This window comes from Pleurodeles waltl, chromosome 4_2 (assembly GCF_031143425.1).
Source record: "Pleurodeles waltl isolate 20211129_DDA chromosome 4_2, aPleWal1.hap1.20221129, whole genome shotgun sequence".
Taxonomy (NCBI): Eukaryota; Metazoa; Chordata; class Amphibia; order Caudata; family Salamandridae; genus Pleurodeles; species Pleurodeles waltl.
Window position 1 is genome coordinate 626200268 of NC_090443.1, and position 21849 is coordinate 626222116.

Consider the following 21849-nt stretch of genomic DNA (forward strand, 5'->3'; position numbering starts at 1 on the left):
TCGTTGGGCCACATTACTGTAAAAGAAAAGATGCTAATGTGGTGCAAAGTGGTGCTAAGGGCTTATAAATATGTCCCCAAATCTACAGTCTTCAAATACTCCTCAAACCAATAGAGATGTTTATGATGAACCACCTTTAGAGACAGTTACCAGTTTCCTTTCACCTGCAGTGACTTCTGTCTTCACACAGACTGCTTCCTGGGTACTTTTTTGACATTGATGAGTTATCTTCATACTCTATTGAGGACCTCCTCATGGTATACATAAGATATTTCACTGGCTTAAACCAGAACTGTTCATAGTCCTATCCATGAATTATACTCACCTTGCTGGTTCTCTTTGAGTGGATTGGATTTGTGATTGTTTTCTTCTTGTTTATGAGTGTGCATTATGTCCCTGAACGCTCAGCTGTTGAACTGGTAGATGAGGTAATGAAGACTTATTTGTCCTCTGAGAAAGTGTGAAGAGACTTAGTGAACATTTCTGCTGTTCCATGGCCAGATGGAATTATTTGGGAGAAGGTTTCATATGATACATTTGGTCCTACGCAGAGAATTCAGATTCCTTATGTGAAAATTTCTATTGACTATATCATAATTCCTATGGTTGTTTCTGATGATGGGGATGTGAAAACAGTTTCATCAAAGGTGCCTGAGCTTGAATATTATGCTATATTTGAAAGCGAAGTCATGTATATGAACTCTGCAAATTATGGAGAAATGTATTGTTATCATCATTATGCTCACCATTACTTACATAATGCTAGTTCTCCACATACAATTTTTAATCACACAAAATGGGATAAAACAAATTGTTCACTTGCATATAACACACAACATTGTGCCATCCGCAATTGATATTATACCAAATTACGTTATTTTTACAACATGGACAGAGTCAGCTTAGATCAATAATGTTGCTGAGTTGGTCATTACAGGTTCTTAAATGATAATGTGTGCCCTGGAAGCATGTGAATCCAAAAGAGTTATTTTTGCCTTTCAATCTACCATGCAAAGAACAAATAATTTTAAAGAAGAATGCAACTTACATGATGCTCACTGCCGAAAAGTTGCCTTTCATAGTAGTTGAGAAGCCATAGCAGTGTGGTTAGTATGGCCAGCTATCTCCCTGCCAATCACCACATTTCTATTCACATCATGATTGAAAACCTTCTCAGTAGGCATATTTGAAGCACTAGGGGAGAGTGTTATACATAAGGTATAGGAATTGCATTTCCATTACTAATGTATAATCTGAGAAAAGGAAATATCTCTCAATGGTAGTGATTGTGAAACTTCTGTAAGCTAGTCAATGATTTGGAAACATGTGGCATTGCATGACATATGTAATGTGTTGATGGCTAAATTAGCTTGTTACTTCAAGGGAGTCCCTGACTGTAGGAATGGTCACCTCCCACTTTTTGCCCCAATGCTAATGTGTATGACTCTGTTAGTGCACTGGAGGCCTGCTAAACAGTCTCCAGTCCCTGTGCTCTCTCCCTACATTTGTTATGTCAACTTGACAATGAGCTGATTGCCAGACTTTACCCTCCTGTAAGGCCCAAGTAGGTGGTATACAAGGTACCCAGGGCATAGGTGGTAAAGAGGTTCTCAGGGCTGCAGCACAAAATTACCCTGAGTGACCCTCTCAAAGAACTAGTGGCAGGCCTGCCATTTCAGACTTCCAGAATGGTGCAAACTGCTCAGGTTTGACTGTGCCTTCACCAAGGGACAGTCCGTTGCAATGCATTATATGTATGTCAGACCCCTAAAAGTAGACCTCTGCAACCCAGAAGGCAAGGTGCATTATATTTAAGGTGTAGAGTTGTAACCTGAGATTCCATGTCCCTATTTCATCCTTGCCATTAAGGTACACTGTAAGTACAGGCTGGTCCAGAGGATAACATGGGACCTAAGCCCCAGTTTACCAGGGCTGCTAGCGTAATGATGGTGCTAATTATATTTGTCAAATTGTGTGTCAAACAACATGCTTTCTCTCTCCCAACATGATTCTTGTGTTGAGGGATGGCTGGCATGCACCCAGGTGGCACACTAGGGCTGAGCCACCTGTTTGCCACCCTTCTTTGTGTTCTGACCGAGCAGCCTGTGCTTCTTCCAGCGCTTGTTGCCACCAAGACAGGTTTCTCACCTCCTGTCGGGTAGCCTGGGTACTCCCAGGAGTCAGAAGAAAGGGCTGAGGCAAGAATGAGGTCACACCTCCCTCCCACTGGCTGGGTTAGTAAATAGAGCCATCAGGGAGGTGCGCTTTTAAGGCTTCACTGCCCCGATAGTCATCAGCGCTGTCTCCCAGTGAAGAAATAGCCCTCCCCCTGCCTCCATGCACTTTTGCTTGTGGTCAGGTTGGAAATTAGGTATGCAGGATTGTGCACACCCCGAGCAGCCTGACCTCCTCTCAAGGATGAGCATCCCAGTCTGTGCACTACATTTTGATTTCCGCCATCTTAGGAGAGGCAGAATAGGTGGTTCTGGGTACCTAAAGGTGGTCACCTCAGGGGCGGATTAGCTGGTGGAGTAAGTTGCCCATTGATCACTAGCCTCCACACCCCTAACTCCCCTAAATCCAGGAGTTAAGGGACACTCGTGACACCAGACTTCAGATTTGATCAACCAACTTTGAAGGAGGACCTAAAGAAGCTCTGCATCAACGACAACCAGACACTGCCCCATCCTTCAAAGTAGGAAACCTCTGTCGTGGAAGGCAACTTGATGGGAACTGCATGATCAACCTTTGTCTTTGGTCAAAACTTGTCACTCCTGACCGGTGGGGCATTTGTGGACGCCAGAAGCACCTCCAGTCTTCCTTAGAAAAGTGGCCATCGGGCCCACCATGCGATCAATGGAAATCAGATGGCCTGGTGTCTTCTGGGAGTTATAGTCTAGCCTGCCTCCAAGTTTCAGCTCACTACCTCACTTCCTCTGATCCCAGTAACTTCCTAAAGTATTTCTGTTTCCTTACCACTGCCCATGCTTGTTGGTTGCCAGTCCATTAACAGACCCCTTTACTCAACACTGCAGACGTTGGGCACAGCTTGCAACCTGCATCCAACATCTGCAACCCATCCCCAGCTGAGATCTGTTTGTTAGTATCGTCGTGCCAGCAGTAAATACAGCACCAGAGCGAGCCCTGTTCAGCACCACAGATATCCAGGACAACTCTGCACCCGTGGTCCATGACCTGGTAGGAGCCAACTGACCATTGTGGCCTGGTCCCAAGGCCCGAACCACCTTACCCCAGTAAAGATTCCCTGCAGCTCAACCTCCAAGTGGTCAAATTTCACCAGTGGAATCTGTGTCATTGACTTAAATGTGAATCCTGTTCAGCACCACGGATATCCAGGACAACTTTGCACCCGGACTCCACACAGCAGGTAAAACTTCTCTGACTGTCGTGATCTGGTTCCAAGGACTACACTAGCTTAACTCCCAAAGGGTTCCACTTAACTCACTTCCTAAGTGCATTTTAGCAAACATATGACATTTTCCCATTGACTTCAATGTGACGTTTAAATGCCATTTCTGCAGTGATTTTCTATTGCTTCTTAAATTGATATCTCTGGTTCTACTGCACTTATACTGTTTACTGTTTACCTAAACTGTTTGTTTTGGTGCCTAAAATCATATGAAAATAAGCTCTAATTTAAAAAGTTGGTGTCAGATTTTGACTTTTGATTCATGTCAATTACTAATTGTCCATGTTTGTACTGTGAAGTGCTTAACACATGGTCCTCTAAGTAAATCCAGACTGCTCTTTCCATACTACTAGGATTGAGCTGAGGGTTTACTAGTATGAATCCAAGGACCGTCTCTGAGGTATTTTGATAGTATTACATGGTGAGGTCTAACCCTCACACCACATAATACTCTGCTTTCCTACACCGTCCCCTTGATTTGCCCAGTGTTTCATTTACTGTTGAACAGAAGTTACTTAACAGTGAGGCTGTTGTGGGATGAGAGCAGGTGTCCAAAATGTGATATTTGTTTCTCAAGCAGTGACCTGCTGTGTTATGTGTTATTTCCCCCCATGCATGAGATTAGGTTATCAGGTTTGTGGCCTTCATTTCCTACCGTTAATGTTAATTTTAACAAGCTGAGCTGTCTAAAAGCACTATTGGTTCAAACACATGAACCTTTTGAATTTCAAGTAGCGAGATCCTCCACTGAGATGCATTCACTTTTAAATACCAGCTTTCCAAGACACTTTGGTGAACTTGTGAGCCACATTTTTAATGCTTCCAACACCGCAGGTGTTGTACGCTTTTTGAGCCAACTTAGTCTGGTTTTGTCAGCGCCTTCTAGACTGTCTTCAGAGTAATTCCATCCTTTATACAATCCCTGTTTTCAAGTGTTTTAGGAAGCATACAGTGCGTGTTGGCCATTAATTGGCGGTATTTTAATATTATTATTTTTACTTTGCAATGGATGTTCCATTTCAGAGCCAAATGGTGGTGGAAATACTGCACAGCCATCTGTGTCGTGAACGCATGATACCGCACTTTGGAGTGTCTTTGTTGGAGGAATGAAACAGCAATTCGTTTTTGTCTATTCGACCAGTATGGTTCTAGTGCATGCTGCATGTGTTCTGCTGTCTTTGGTGCCTTTTTGAGTTCACACTGGATGTGTGTCTTACACAGCAATTGGTACTCTCTATATGCATGGCTCTTGTGATGTTCGGGTTCATTTTGGGCGTTATCCTATGAGATGATGGTTGCTTCAACATGCTTTTTATGAGCATCATATGTGGATAAGGACTCTATGGCCACAAGTATGTTTTCTTCTGGCTCAACCACTGCGGCCTTTTCACAGGATGCTACTTTCTAGATGGAGGCTGAGACTTTGGATCATGTATGTTCCTTTGAATTTGCTCACTGTGGCTTTGGTGACTCTGTAGTCTGCATATGTGAAATCCTCCTTAGACTCCCTTCCTGCAGATGTTTTGGATGAAATCATGGCTGCCTCTAATGACTTTTAAATTTGGTCTTTGTTTTCCGCAAATTTAATATTTTCAATTCGCTCATTTACTTGTTTGCTCTGCTTCTTGGTGTGACCATTTTATTGCTTTTAGGATTTTAGAAATGTTATTGTCTTTAGCATTTTAGACGGGTTATTAGAATCTGTCTTCTCTAACTGGCAAAGGGAGGGTTTTGTGAGGACCTCTAGAACCTGGGGTGGTCACCCCTGTTTTAGATCTGTTTTACAGTTAATATTTTCTTAATTTTAGTAAGGCTGCTTTTTAGCAGTGAGTTTTACATATTTTATCAGCTTGATTTTATTTGAGGAAAACAAGGCACAGGCTGCTTGTTTAGGTAGCCTTTGCACACTATATAATAAGTACTTTCTGTCCAAGGGTAAATAACCCTGTATATGATACGCTGGTTGTGTTACCCATTTAGTAGACAGCTTCTAACACCTAGACACAGCATTGTACAGTATGGTGTATTATGTAAATGGTGCACTGGCCCAAAGGTGGCAGAGGGCACTCCAGCCACAACTATCCTGGGACCTCCTGGGACAGGTTGTATTTTCTAAATAAAAATACTGTCACTCCTAAAGGTATCTGGGCACTGAGGATGCCATATCTCCATCGGAAAGCCAGGTCTTGAGTCTGCTAGGGAGGGTGCTGTTCAGAGATGGAAAGGCAGGTTGTAGGAGAAGGAGCGGTCCCTGCTGTGCCTGTGACGGATGGAAGAGATGTGCACAAGGGTGGGTGAGGTAGAGCGAAGGTGTCTTCTGGGCAGATGGAATTTCAGTTGATGATTGATGTAGGGTGGTCCTTGATTATGTAGAGCTTTTTAGGTGAGCATGAGGATATTGAAATGGCTTCTCTTCTGGATGGGGAGCCAGTGGAAGTCTCTGGGGTGGGGGGGTGATGTATGTCCTTTTGGGGCAGTCTAGGATGTCTGGCTGTAGTGTTCTGTATGGTCTCGAGTCTTCTGAGGAGCTGGGAGGAGATTCCAGCATAGAGAGCATTGACGTAGTTAAGGTGGCTTGTGAAGAGGACCTGCATGACAGTCTTTCTGGTGTTGATTGAGATCCATCTGAAGATTCTATGGAGCATGCAGAGTATGTGAAGGCAGGAGGAGGAGACTGCATTGACTTGTCATTTCGTGGTCATTTGGCTGTCAAGGATGATGCCAAGGCTGCGCACAAGGTCTGTCGGTGTGGGTATTGGCCCGAATTCTTCTGTTCCCCAGCTGTGGTCCCATATGGAGGTGTTCTTTCTGAAATTCCATGCTTTTGTTTTGTTGGAGTTGAGTTTGAGGCAGTTGTCTCTTATCCATCCAGCTATGTTGGTCATGGCATTGCAGAAGTTGGTTTTGGCATTGGAGAGGTCCTCGGTGAGCGAGAGGATTAGTTGAGTGTCGTCTGTGTAGAAGATTAAGTTGAGTCCAATGCATCTGATGACATGTGTGGGGGGGTCATGTAGATGTTGAACAGAGTGGAGCTAAGGGATGATCCTTGGGGGTACGCTGCATATGAAGTCCCTGGGTGCAGAGATGAAAGGAGGTTGTTGGATGGTCTGTGTACATTCTGTAAGGAAAGAGGAGAACCACATGAGGATGTTTTGCTGTACGCCGACATTGCAGAGTCTATCGATGAGGGTGTGGTGGGAGAAAGTGTCAAATGGAGCACAGCGGTTGAGAAGGATCAGGGCTACAGTTTCTCAGTAGTCGAGGAGAGTTCTGATTTCGTCTGTGGCAACAATCAGTGAGGTATCGGTGCTGTGGCTGGCACAGAATCCTGATTGTGAGGCATTGAGTAGGTGGTTTTGTTCAAGGTATTTGGTGAGCTGTTGGTCAATGGCTTTCTTGAGTACTTTGCTGGGTAGGGTAACATTGAAATCGGTTGGTAATTTTTTAGGTCACTGTTGTCGATAAACCATTTCTTTATGAGGGGTTTGACCCCTGTGTGTTTCCATCTGTCCAAGAAAATAGAGAAATGGGAAATACTTAGTGATTGACTAATTATTTTTTCAGAGAGTCTGATCAGTATTTCATGAAATGGAAATAAGAGCTCAAACTGGCAGTTATCTTGATTTCTACCATTGTGGTCTGCATCCTGTGGAGGCACTCTGGACAGTGAGGCTTTAATATCGATGAACATGTGAGACTCTGAGTTGCAGGTTCCTTCTTTGAACTATTAGCCACCTCAAATCCAAGTGGAAAAAAGGATGGGAGGAGGAAAGCCATGATGATTTCTTTATATCACATAATGTTTAGTTGCTTTGATCGTAGTTTCTGGTTGATCTGTGGAATATATTGCAGGTGTCACACACACAGAAGCTCATTTTTTGTGTTTATTTCTCTTGTATTTCAATAACACAATTTTGACAAAGGAACAAGTTAGCAACTTCACTCAAACCTACATTGCACACCTTACAGAGACCAAGAGTACACATTAAAGATCATATGAGACCACAAATCTATGTATAATGTCATTATACAAACTGCCTGGCTTACACTCACAATTGACCCAGCATCTCCCTCCAATGAATTTGTAAACAAAGTTGGCCTCATCAATAAAACAATCAGTCTATAGAAATACCACTGACATCCATTGATGAAAAAAGACAAACTAAAGGACAATCACCACCCATAAAGGTTTCGGGAAGTGAATGCATGCTCTTGTCACTCTAGCTTTCTGTCACTTTTACCTTTTCAGGTATATTGATATGTTGCCCCCAAACCCGGCTTCAGAATTTACCAAGCACTCCCTGAGTAATTTGCTGCATTTAGCCTAGAGAAGGCTAATTTCACAATATGGGGGAGCATAATCTATTCTTTGAGAATGTCAGCAGTGAAAGTGCAAAGATCTTATTCAGTTTCTGGCCACCATCCAGTAGATTCAATTGATTTATCAGCCCTCCCACAAACTAGGCCATCTTCTGGATCCTATTTTGTTCTAATATTAATGAATTGCCTTGCCATCCCAATATATTGGTCAGACCACCATAAAGTGTCCTTCTCCTTGCCTATAATTATGCATAAATCTAAATCACCTCTTCCTACCAACTTAAATCGATGCTGGTCTAAACTAGATGTCACAAGGAGGAAAAGCTCCCTTGCCAAAGCCATGCCCAGAATGGAAGGGGAAATTGGAGTAAGATATAATAAGTTTGAGGCCTGGCTCTGAGGTTCCTTGGATGGCCTCCTCCCCATGAAACCGCCATGGGCCAGTTGTCTGGCAGGACACACCCTTTGGTTTTCAGCAACTTTCACAGAACTAAAAAAAGAAGATAAAAATCGAGAAGAGTTTGGAGGAAAACATATGATGAGCCCAGCAAGGCATTATAGAAGAAAGCCGTGAAAAGCTACCAATACACAATAAGAGAAGCAAGTGTCTCTTATTTCAGTGCTAAGATAGAAAATGCCCCCCAACTCATCAAAAGTGTTATTCCAACTAGAAAACAGCTTAATGACCCAGCTAAGAGTCAAATAGGGCCCACTCCTGCCGGCTTCACGTGGAAAAGTGAAAGGTATTCTTCTATCCCTATCCAAAGGCGCTGCCCTGAATTTACCACCAATCAAAGCAATCTCAGCTAGAATCAAATTGTCGGCTTTCAGGTCAATTAACATTGAGACCACTGCTCAACTCACCCCGCCCTGATATACACAATCCTGACCATATTGACATATGTATTTAACCACTCACTACAAAGTGGTGCAGTTCCCCCTGCGTTGAAACATGCCGTAGTTAGACCTCTCCTGAAAAAGCCCTCAGCAGATCACCTTTGTGCAGACTGCTATCTACCCATCTCACTACTGCCAGGGTTCAACAAGACTCTTGAGAAGTATGTGAATAAGCATCTGGCAACCTTTCTGGAGGCATACACCGTCCTACACTCAACTCAAATGGAGTTCGGGCCAGCTAGAAGCATAGAAGTTGCTCTACTACCAGCAATAGAAGAACTAAGAGTTATTTTCCACCAAGGTGGCCCAGCAGCTATGATTTTGCTGAACTTGAGCACAGCCTTTGACATCGTGCCACACCCTGGCCCAACTCAAAGGCTAGAAGAGGCTGGAAGTTCCAGAGGTACTCTTAAACGGCTTGCATAATTTCCCGAGCATAGGGGTTTTCAGATTCAGGAAGGTTTGTCACTCTCGGCAACCTACTCTTTGAAGTGTGAAGTGCCACAGAGATTTTTCCTAAGCCCCACTCTCTTCAATCTCTACATACATCCACTGGTGGCAACCACACGGTCTTGCACTGGTCTCCTATGCAGATGAGACACAACTTCTCTCACCCTCCTCTACAGTCAAGTGTCTTGGATTCTGGATCAACAACAGGAATTCCCTGGCACTGGTAGTGCCTAACGCCATGGTTTTTGTGGCGGTAAGATTGCCACGAAAACCATGGTGGTAGGCGGGGTCATAATCCCAAGGGTGGGATAGTGACGGCCGTCTGGCTGGAGACCGGAGACTCCAGCCCAGCAGCCGTTACCACCCTGGTGGATGGAGTGGTACATTGGCAGTTTGGCATGAGCCAAACCACCAATGTAATAGTTTTGGAAAAGGTACCACCGGCCTGTTGGCAGTACCTTTCGCCAAATTACCGCCGACCGCCAGGGTCGTAATGAGGGCCATAGTCAACACTTTTAGGTAGGTTGACAATGTCAATCAGCTGGAGCAAAGACTACCATGATAAAATAAGCATACAGAAAGAAAGCAATCACAAGCTGCCTGTGGCTGGAGGACAGCGCTAGGAAAGGGGTTGGGATAGCAGTACAGCTTATGCTCAGATTTGTGCCAAATATTGGACTTCAATGTGTGTGGGGAGGATGTTCACACACTCTGAAGTAGATCTTTGAGCCCATATTTACAAGAAATTACGCAGTGCTTCAGTGCGGCAGCAATGTGTCAAAAAAACTTGCACCCGGTTACGACATAATCATACGCCATGGATAAGTCATATTTACAATATGGCGCATCATGATGTAAGAAACCTGGTAGCGTCAGAAAAACTGACAAATCGGTGTGTGCCATGTCCTAGCGAAATCTGCTGCTACTGCTGCAGAAGTGAAGGAGGGCTGACTTGCAAAATGTAAAATTATGCTAACCAGCCATGCACCACCTTTGAGTGTGGAATGCACCAAAAATATACCAAAAATGATGGTTTGTAGAAAAAAATGTCACACCTTATAGAGGACAGCCATGGACCAGGAAGCAGGCAGTAACAGGAGAGACAGCAATCCCAGCACCAGCACAGGCAGGCAGGCTCACAAGGGAAGTGGAAGTGTAACTTCAGTGATGAGGAGAATTACATCTTGATCACTGAGGTGACAGACCACCAACATCAGCTACTTGTCATCTCAAAATTGCCACCTGGGAGAAAAAGGCCATTTGGCAGACCATCGTGGATAAAGTCAACAGTGCAGGACAAGTGAAACGGATCATTCCTGATTGAAAAAAGCACTGGCATGACTATAAGCACCGGACAAAGGAGAAACTGGCAAACAACTTGAAGATAGCAATGCAGGCTAGAGGAGGGAGCCTTGCAACCCAAGAGGAGCTGGATGCCTTTGAGGAGTAGGTTGGAGCTGTCATCCCAGGCAAGTTGGTGGCTGGAGTCCTCCGGCAAGACAGTGCAGCACACAACACACTACCACCAGCAGAGGGTAAGTATTACTAAGGGGCAATGGGTGCAACTAATGTTAAGGTTTGCAGTCTGCTAGCTATTTCCTAGTGCTCCATGGTGCTGTCTGCAGGGCATAGGGCAGGAATTCTGATCATATCCTGTCAAATGCCACTGAAAGGTCACTTGCACTGCCCAGTAAAATGTTGAACAGTTTGGACAGGCTCTGTCACATGTATTCATAACATTTGGAAAGTGCAGCACCAGTCCATCCCAGCCTATGAATTCTGGCCACTTAGTGCAAAGCACAAAATTATTCTACAAAACTACGGGCCATATTTACAAGTGGCTAGTGCCACCTGTGCATCACTTTTTTTGATGCACCAATGGCACAGGCTGCAGGCCTATATCTTGAATGCCATGCAGACCCACTTTATGTGGCTTTTCATGCCCTTGTAGGTATGAAGTAAGGCAATACATCCCAAGTCACTGCATTGTCTGACTCTGCACCAGAGAGGCGTTCCATGGGTGTTGCTGAGGGTGTTCTCAACCTACACCCATGGATTTTGACACATTCCTGGATTTACAAGTATTTGTAAGACTGGGAATGCAACAAAAGCCTATGCCTCCCCAGGGGTGGTGTAAGGCATGCGCAAACAAAGAGAATACCTTCATTTTTCCTTGTTTGTTTCCTTTTTATATGTGTGCTGCATTCTGCAGCACACAAAGAAAGAGGAAAACACCTCTCATTATTGTTTTTGTGCTGGAAGGTGATCCTTCATCCTCACAATGCAGACGGCCAAGCACCGTGGGCAAGGATGCCTGTGTTGGCGCATGGCAGCCCATAGTGTGCTAGATATGGTGCATTCCTGCACTTTTCTTTGATGCATGGCCTTGCATTAAAAGAGTGTATTTATGCCTCTCACAATACAAAATCAAAAACATGGGTGGCATATTTACTATTTTTTAGGGCAGTGTTGCAAGACCTATTGCTGTGCTGCCCTGTGGTAAAAGAAAATGGCAGGAATGTGCCTTATCTATGGCACACAATGGGCTGCCATGTGCCAACACTGGAGGGCACCCTTGTACCATGGAGCAAGGGTGTCTGTATTGCAAAGGTGATTACTTTTGTGCAGGAAGAGATACCTTCCTGCACAAATTCAATCCATTCAGGTTCTATGTACTTCCTACATGTGTGGCAGAATGCAGCACACTTAGAAAAAAAAGTAAAACTAGGATATTAAGTTATACAACGCTTTGCTATAGGGTGACCTGGGGAGGTGTTGCACTTATTGGCAATATCAGAGTCCAAAAATCTTGTAAGTGATGTCTGTGTAGTCGGAACTGCTACGATGTCTGAATGGGGATACATTGCAGTGCAAGTATAACAGAACGGATATGTGTCCTGAAAGGTTACATAAATAATACAAATACACTGCTGTGTCTGAGAGTGTTCCACTTGTGCTGCAGCTGGTAACGGATGAAAGAGAATAGGCCATTGAGGTACAACAGCCTATATGTCACATGGTCCTAAGTAAAGAAGCAGCATCAGGCAAGAGGGAGACTGTGTCACTTTAGCACATATTTCCCTGTTGGAACATGTAAAACATGGATCTTTCAAGGGACATGTCAAAATAGTCTGCCAACAAAAAGGGCATGAGTCAGTGATGTTTGGATACTGAGGTGGATGCTATCAGTCCTGTTCGAAACCAGTTAGATACGTCACCATTTCCAGCACTATTACTATGTGGGGGTACAGCTTGTACCATGGCCCATAATAAAAGACAGACAGATCAGTATATTGAACATGGTGACGCATATTGTTGGTGTTATAGGCACACGAGAGTCAATGTATGACCCTGGTGACATCACTATGTGGCAGTAAGTTGTGTCCCTGGACCAAAATGAGGAGTTGTAGAGGAGGCATGTACATGTACAAGTGAATAGACCTCAGTCAAGGGATGTGTAACCCTATGCTGATAACCAAATCTGCCCAAATCTACCAAGTATAAACTCAGGTGACTGTCAGTGCTAGCAAACTACCTAGTGTATCATTCACTATATCCTATGATTTGGTAGATACTACCCACTATCCACAATGATGGCCCCAAAAGTATATGCAAGCATTACAAATGAGGAGACAGAAATAGGTACTACATAGGAAATACAGGTTCACACATATTTCTGCAGTCTATCACTTTTCTCATGGGTTTAGGGGTGTGGAGGTTGTGTATCAAATCCAGCCCTTTGACACATGAATACCTGATGTGCATGGTAGACAGCATAACAAGACAGAGTCTCATAGTGTGCAGTGTGGAGGCTAGGTGGCTGGATCATAATGACATCATGAGCAGACCCACATCACATGCACAGGAGCAGTGGGATGAATACTTGGTAGACCCAGTGCCCTGTGTAACAATGATGCAATATGTGCCATAAGTCCAAAAGCCTGTCTGGTCATAGAGTGATTTTAATGATAATGCAGATATACTGAAAGTTGAAAGAAAATTACAGTGCAACATTGTAGGAAAGACCTCCTTTTTGACCTGGTCAACCTCAAACGTTTTGGACAGGTACTGGTGGTTACTGACTTTTGGCTGTGCCCTGGGTACTGCTTACCAGTCCCAGGGCCAGTGCTCTGTGTAAAGTGGATATGCAAATTAGGCTAACTATAATTGGCAAAATTAACCTACCTATAAGTCCCTAGTATATGGTAGGGCATGTAGGTTTAGGGACCCCAGCATAGGTAGTGCCCCCGTAGGTGCACTGCTGAGGTGCCCAGTGGCATTTGAAAGGCAGGCCTGCCTTGCTGACTGTTTTTAAATTAAAGTTACATGCAAATTCGACTTTAGAATTAAAAGTAGTTCCAAAGTCTTAAACTACCTTATTTTTACATATAAGTCACCCCTAAGGTGTGCTCTATGTGCCCCTAGGGCTGGTTGCCATGTAACTATAAGCAGGGAAATTATAAAAATAGTTGTATAGGTCCTGGTGAGGTAAAACAGCCAAATTTGTTATTACCTCATTGTAGTGAATGGCCACCATAGGCAAAAATGGGGAGACGCTATTTTAATTTTAAAAATCCCCTTAAGTAACAGATACCAGAAGTTTGGTATCAATTTAATTCTTATCATAAATCCCTCAAAGATAGCCCATTTCTACCTGTCCTTCCTTTGTGTGATTCCTCCTCTCCTTTATGGACTAGCCATACAAGTTGGAGAGTGAATGCAATGTTAGCAACTATGTTAGAATTGTGCACCTGACATGCATTTGTAAGGGTTACCATCCCCAGCCATGTTCACATAAGAATCCACTACCACTTATTTTCACTGAGTATAGAATTGTGATCATGGCTCCTCTGTCAGCCCACCTATCATGTGGTTCATCAAATACAGTATTGTCAATATATCCACTCTGACATTAGTCAGATGTGACTGTAAATGCTACAAATCAAGTATTCAAATATTTGCTTTCAGAACCAACCTTTATATGACATGTTTACTTTGTGTTAGGGATGCACATTGAAAATGGTAGTGCACATAGCATCCTACATCACACACCATCCTTGTACTACACTAGAAACATTCAGAATGGCACACTGGTAGTACCTGGGTTCTTAAAGCTCTCGATCCGACCACCTGTTTATGCTCGGGTCTACCTACAAGACATAACATGATACATTGCACTTTAACTGTCAAACACATACACTGGGTAAGTGAAGCACAGTACATGTGAATAACAATTGGCTATGCAAGTCTTCAGGTAGTAAATAATAGAAATGCACAGTTGACATGCCTTAATGACACACTTTGGTAAGGCAGGTTGAAGTGGACACACATTTGATGAGCCACAACATGCATCTGGTGGCCAGATTGTGGTAGCAGTTAAAATACCTCACTACTCTAATATCCCAAGGGTAGCTAACTTTAATGGCTCTGTGCACCTAAAGAACGCACTTACGACACTCTGCAAGGTATGGCAATCTCTGTGCCTTTCATGAATCTTTACATGTACATGACTCTGCTATGCACAGCACACAATGGCCATCCTTGTTCCTTAACTTAGCTGAGATCAGAACTTGTCAGTGCTGCATAGTGCCATCCATTTCCCATATATGTCCTGTGGAGCACCAAAGATTAAAATTGGGAAACTGAACACCAACATTTATAATCTGGGTTCAGATGTATCTAATTCAGCCTGTCATACATTGGGAGAAAGTTCTACGTGAGTGGGGTTCCCCATAACATACATCGGGCCACCTTTACAAGAAGGTGAACAACTCGAGTGTCAATGATGAGAAGCACTCCAGTGGCTCAGCTCTCCCAGTCATGTCTATGAGGCAATGCCAAGCCACCCTGTATAGCTTGGCATAAAATCAGAGGTATGGAGTGAGGCATGGCAGTGTAAACCACAGTGTAGCCATGCTTTCCATTAAGGAGTCATTCCTTTATCATTGCAATTACTGTCCCAAACAACAGAAATGTGTTTCAACACCTTTTCAGAATTCCCAAACTATACGAAGAATGTAAAGCCTCATCACTGGGTGCTTACCCAGGAGAGGGATAAGGAGGAGTATCATCAACATTTATCTTTGTTGTTTAAGTGTTGTATGTGTGCTGCATTGCAATGCACACATTGCAAAAGGCAAACACCTCCATTGAATGTCTTTGTGTAGGAAGGTGTCCCTTCCTGTCCAAATAGAATCATGTCAACAATGCAGACATACTAGCACCATAGTGCAAGTATGACTGGGTTTGCGTATGGCAGCCCATTGTGTACCATAGAAGGTGAAAAGGACAGGAATGCCATAGATATGACAAATTCCTGCCCACTCCTTTCATACAGAGCAGCACAGCAAGAAGGCTTGCAGCACTGCCGTGCACAAAAAAAAAAAATGTGCCCTATAGTTTAGTGGGGGTATAACTTTGCATGGATACACACATGTGGGCTACTTAAACTATGAGCCCAACTCATATATATGCAAATGAGACACAGGGAAGTTACCACAGACTATGGCGGTCTTACAACATTGGCGGTAAAAGCCGCTTACCACCGTGCAGAAGACCGCCAACACACCGCCGCGGCTGCAGAAATCCGCCATAGCTATTATGACCCACATCTCAGAATCCGCCAAAAGTCAGACACCCACACAAGTCCGCCACACCAAAGGTCAGTGATAAACTGGCGAAAACAAAACCTCCACCGTCACGCCAACAGAAATACGCCCACACTATCACGACACACAGATCCACGCGGCGGTTTTTCAACTGCGGTATTCCATTGGCGGTACACACCGCTGCGCTCAAAATACACACACTCTTACAAAACACAGCCACATTGGACAATTCCAAATACACACACCTGATACACACACCACTCCCACATACCCAATACAATATAAAACACCCACCCACATCGCCCACAAACCCCTACGACCACAATTACCGAGAGAAGGCCAGAGAGAGACACCACAACCAACTACTAAGCATCCACAGGCACACAACACCATCACCCACACAACTTCCACGCACCTCACACAACACACCACTAAATATCACCACACTTATCACCACACACTCCACCCCACACATCACCTACACCACCCCATGGCACGGCAAAGACACCCCAGGTTCTCGGAGGAGGAGCTCAGGATCATGGTGGAGGAAATCGTCTGGGTAGAGCCTCAGCTATTCGGATCACAGGTGCAGCACACCTCCATAGCTAGGAAGATGGAGCTATGGCGAAGAATAGTGGACAGGGTCAACGCAGTGGGACAGCACCCAAGAAATCGGGAGGACATCAGGAAGAGGTGGAATGATCTACGGGGGAAGGTGCATTCCGTGGTCTCAAGACACCACCTGGCGGTTCAGGGGACTGGCGGCGGACCCCCACCTCCTCACCTACAACTATCAACATGGGAGGAGCAGGCCTTGGCGATTCTGCATCCTGAGAGCCTCACAGGAGTAGGTGGAGGAATGGACTCTGGTAAGTCAAAACTTTACTATTACATCCCCCACCGTACCTGCATGCTATCACATACCCCCACCCTCACCCTCACCTCCAGCACCCCAACTCCTCCCATATGTCCCAACATCACAAACCACACATCCCAACACCAAGCCCTGCATGCAACAACAAAGCATGGACGCCCATCACCAAAGTATGCCCATTGCACATACCCATACACCCCCTAAACCATCATCACACAAGCTCCCACACAGGAATGCTAGCACTGGGGTACACGGTCACCCACCCATTGCACACCATTACACACACGGATTTAATAAAAATCCTTTTATACCCCTGCAGGACCCCTACCCAACGTCACCGGAAAGGTGGGTCCACACATGTCCACACCACCAACGGAAGAGGCCCACAGTGATGACGGCAGCTCTGTCCAACTGGATCTAGATGACCAGCCCGGAGCATCGGGGACCTCTGGACAGTCGGTTCCCCTCACAGAGGCACAGGCCACCACAGACCTTCCCCCCTCTGGAAACACCAGCACAGCACCCACCCAGCGGGCACATACCTCTGTCCCCAGGACACGTCAATCAGCAGTGTGTCCACCTCTACAGGGAACCCAGGATAACCCACCACCACAACAACAACAGGGACCTGGGGCAGTGGTAGTGGGCACACAGTCCAGGGGACGGAGGCCTAGGAACACAGAGGAACTGGGAGGGCTGCTGTGCGACAGGGGCGGACAGGCCAAGGGAACCCATTCTCCACAAGGCCCTCTCCTCCATCATGGGAGCCTACCACCACTCCAAGGAGAGGATGGCAACGGTACTGGACAAGTTTCAGGAGACCCAGCGCATGCAGGAGGAACAGTATATGGGCTTCAGGGATGAACTCAGAACCATCAGCTCCACCCTGGGCACCATCATAGGAGTGCTGAAGGAAGTGAACAACACCAGGAGGGACACTATGGCACCTCAAGGGGCCCCTGCCACTAGCATGGACGATGAACTGCCCACCACCTCCGCCGGCGCTAGTGGACAGGAAGCCCCGCCACAGGACCACCACACCAGCACCCCGCCCCCTGCAGAGGGAGAACCACCCCGCAAACGGTCCCTGAGATCCAGGACAAAGACAGAGCACGATGCCAAGACCCCCGCCAAGAAATGAGACCACCCTGATTGTCATACTACTGTCCCACTTTGTCACCCTGTCCATAATTAAACTGCCCCAGCTCCACTTCCTATGCCCATATGGGCAATGCACCTGTGAGACTAATAGACTGATCTCTGCCATGGACACTCCTCCGCCATCACCCCTCACCATTTCACTACCCCCTCCAATATTAAGCATTTAAATAAACACACCTAAAGCACAAAACGATCTGGATTCTGTCTGTGATTTCGAAATAGTGTATTAGCAATTATAGTGCTAAAATGTTTTTTAATTAGTAATGTTAACATACCTATGTCACACACCTCTAGGCCATGAGGAATCTAAGCAGATGTGACACAGTGGGACCCACATCTGTGAAATCGTAAGGGAAAGTGACAACTCAGTGACCATACACTGGGTGAAAACGACAGATAGGAGAGAGGTAGTAGTGTCAAAGTACATGTAGTAGGCAGGTTTGGATTCCTACCTGTGTCTCACTGGAAATATTGCAGGATCACTGGGTCCCTGTTGTGCATGTCTTCTTCCTCTGCTTCCTCCTCATCACTGTCCACAGGCTCCACAGCTGCCACAACACCGCCATCTGGACCATCCTCCTGCAGAAAAGGCACCTGGCGTCGCAAAGCCAAGTTATGAAGCATACAGCAGGCCACGATGATCTGGCACACCTTCTTTGGTGAGTAGAATAGGGATCCACCTGTCATATGGAGGCACCGGAACCTGGCCTTCAGGAGGCCGAAGGTCCGCTCGATCACCCTCCTAGTTCGCCCATGGGCCTCATTGTAACGTTCCTCTGCCCTTGTCCTGGGATTCCTCACTGGGGTCAGTAGCCATGACAGGTTGGGGTAACCAGAGTCACCTGCAAATGGCAAGGGACAACTGTTAGACACACACTAACTTGTAGGGATAATCCCAGACCCAGACAACCATTCCCAATGACTTGCTTCCAGGTGCTCACCTAATAGCCACACACGGTACCTCTGGAGTTGATCCATCACATAAGGGATGCTGCTATTCCGCAGGATGTAGGCGTCATGCGCTGAGACAGGGAACATGGCATTCACATGGGAGATGTACTGGTCTGCCAAACATACCATCTGTACATTCATAGAATGATAACTCTTCCGGTTTCTGTACACCTGTTCACTCCTGTGGGGGGGACCAAAGCCACATGGGTCCCATCAATGGCACCTATGATGCTGGGGATATGTCCCTGAACATAGAAATGACCTTTCACTGTAAGCAAATCCTCCACCTGAGGGAAAACGATGTAGCTCTGCATGTGTTTCAGAAGGGCAGACAACACTCTGGACAATGCATTGGAAAACAATGTCTGGGACATCCCTGATGCCATGCCCACAGTTGTTTGAAAAGAGCCACTTGCAAAGAAATGGAGAACTGACAGCACCTGCACTTGAGGGGGGATTCCTGTGGGATGGCGGATTGCTGACATCAGGTCTGGCTCCAACTGGGTACACAGTTCCTGGATTGTGGCACGGTCAAGCCTGTTGGTGATAATCAAATGTCGCTCCTCCATTGTCGACAGGTCCACCAACGGTCGGTACACCGGCTGAACAAGGCACCGCCATCACAAGCACAGCTGAACAGGGCACCGCCATCTGAAGCACCGCTAGCCCATGAGCGGCAGGGGCACTGACGCAACTGGGTCCATCACGGGTGAGTTATGCACTCTGGGCACCAGTCCCCCTCCAGAACCAGTGGAGAGATCCATCCACTACCTCTGTCCTTCACAGGATGAAGCACTCTGGGCACCAGTCCCCCTCCAGAACCAGTGGAGACTGTTATCCACTTGAGAGACTGTGGCTGTGCACTCCCCAGGATTGAACAGTGGGCAAGACACCCACAGTAGAGACTTGAGAGACTGTGGCTTTGCACTCCCCAGGATTGAACAGTGGGCAACCCACCCACTATATAGACTTGAGAGACTGTGGCTTTGCACTCCCCAGGATGGAACAGTGGGGAAGCCACCTAATGTAGAGAATTGAGAGACTGTGGCTTTGCACTCCCCAGGATTGAACAGTGGGCAACCCACCCACTGTATAGACTTGAGAGACTGTGGCTTTGCACTCTCCAGGATGGAACAGTGGGCATGTAGCCCCCTCGTGGATGTGGCGTCGTGCACTCAAGCGGCTGAGGTGCCCCCCCTTTCCCTCCCCCTGAGGTGCATGTTTTCTTGCTGTCTGATGCCCCTGCAGTGTTCTCTCCGTCATGGTCGGGGATCTTGTGTGGGCCACGCCCACACTGTGTGGTCCCAGTGTTCCACTGACTTTCTTTGTGCAGTACCTGGACTACTGTGCCTGGTATTTATTTTGTACATTGTGTATATATATATTTCTGCCTACTTGTTATTAATATATTCCGATGGTTGCACTCATTTTCTTTGGTCTTTGCATTCTTCCAGGGGGTTTGGGGGGTGTAACTGTGATGTATTGATATGCATTAGTGTATGTGTTGTGGTGGGTGAGGGTGGGGGTGTTGCGTGTGTGTGTCCCTGTTTTTTCCCTCCACCCTCCCCTGTGTCATAGGTGCTGTATTCACCGTGGTCTTCGCCGCCGGCGTTCGTGCTCCTGGTAGAGGAGCAGGAAGACTATTGCAGGGAGAATTTGGAGTTCCAGTTCCATGGTGTCCTCGTTCCTCATGGAGTGTGTAGAGGTGAGCGTTTTCCCTTCGAAATTCCTGTTTCCGCCGTGTTTTTATCCGTGGTGAATCCGCCCCGGAAAAGGTGGCGGATTGGCCTGTCATAATAGTGTGGGCAGTACATTGTCTCCCGCCTGTCTGTTGGTGGTTACCACCGCACTGTTTGTTTGTACCGCCGTGGCGGTCTGAGCACTAAAGTGGCTGTCTTTGTTGGCAGTTTCCGCCACGGTAGTAATTGCAATTTCTTTACCGCAGGCCTGTTGGCGGTCTTACTGCCGCTTTAACACCGACCGCCAGGGTTGTAATGACCACCTATGTGTACTCACCAACTTCTTCACCAATTTCAATGACAACGTAGCTCAGCAAGTCAGCTCCTGACTGACAACGTCCACTCAGCTATTTGTTCGTTGGTGGACAGTCCGTTCAGTGCTGAATGTGCAAACCATATGTTGGCTCACCTTCTCACATCTGGCCTTCCACTCCTGTGTGGGGTAGCCTTTACTAACTCATCTACCACTGGCTATCATGTTTGACAGATAGGGGGTGATTCTAACCCTGGCGGTCGGTGATAAAGCGGCGGCCAACCCGCCAACAGGCCGGCGGTCCAAAAAATGGAATTCTGACCCTGGCGGGAACCGCCAACACAGCCCGCCACATTAACACTCCGACCGCCACCGCGGTACAGACAAACAGCGCGGCGGTCACTGCCAACAGGCAGGCGGCAGACAATGTACCGCCCACAGTATCACAACTCACCAATCCGCCACCTTTTCCGGGGCGGGAGCCCCGCCGATAAAAACACGGCGGAAACAGACTACGGACGGGAAAATGCTCACCAAAACACACTCCACGAGTACGGAGGACAGCATGGAACCCGAATTAAACATCCTACCTGCACTCGTCTACCTGCTCATCTACCACGAGTACGAACTCCGGCGCAGACGACAACGGTGAGTACTGCACCTACGACACACGGGAGGGGGGAGGAGGAAAGGTTACGGGCACACACATATGCGACCCCCCCCCCCCAAACTATGTACACACCAATGCAGAGCAACAATGCACAGTGACACCACCCAAACCCCCCTGAAAAATGCAAAGACATAATTAAATTGTGAACCAAATTTTTATATAAAAAATAGACTCTGAGACGTATCGGCAACTATGCAAAATATCCATAACAAAATAATACTATACACACTGCCATGGCGAACCGAGGCAATTAGTCCGCTACATCCAAGTCAAATGGAACAGTCCGTGGGCTACAGTGTAGCGACACAAGGGCAAAGCCCACACAAGAGACCTGAGTCCTTTGGAGAGAACACTGCAGGGGCATCTGATGAAAATACTACAGGCACCTCAGGGGGAAGGGAAGGGGGGGGCACCACAGCCACATGAGTCCACGACGCAAGATCCACGAAGGGGCCACCATGCCCACTGTGCCATCCTGGGGAGTGCAAAGCCACAG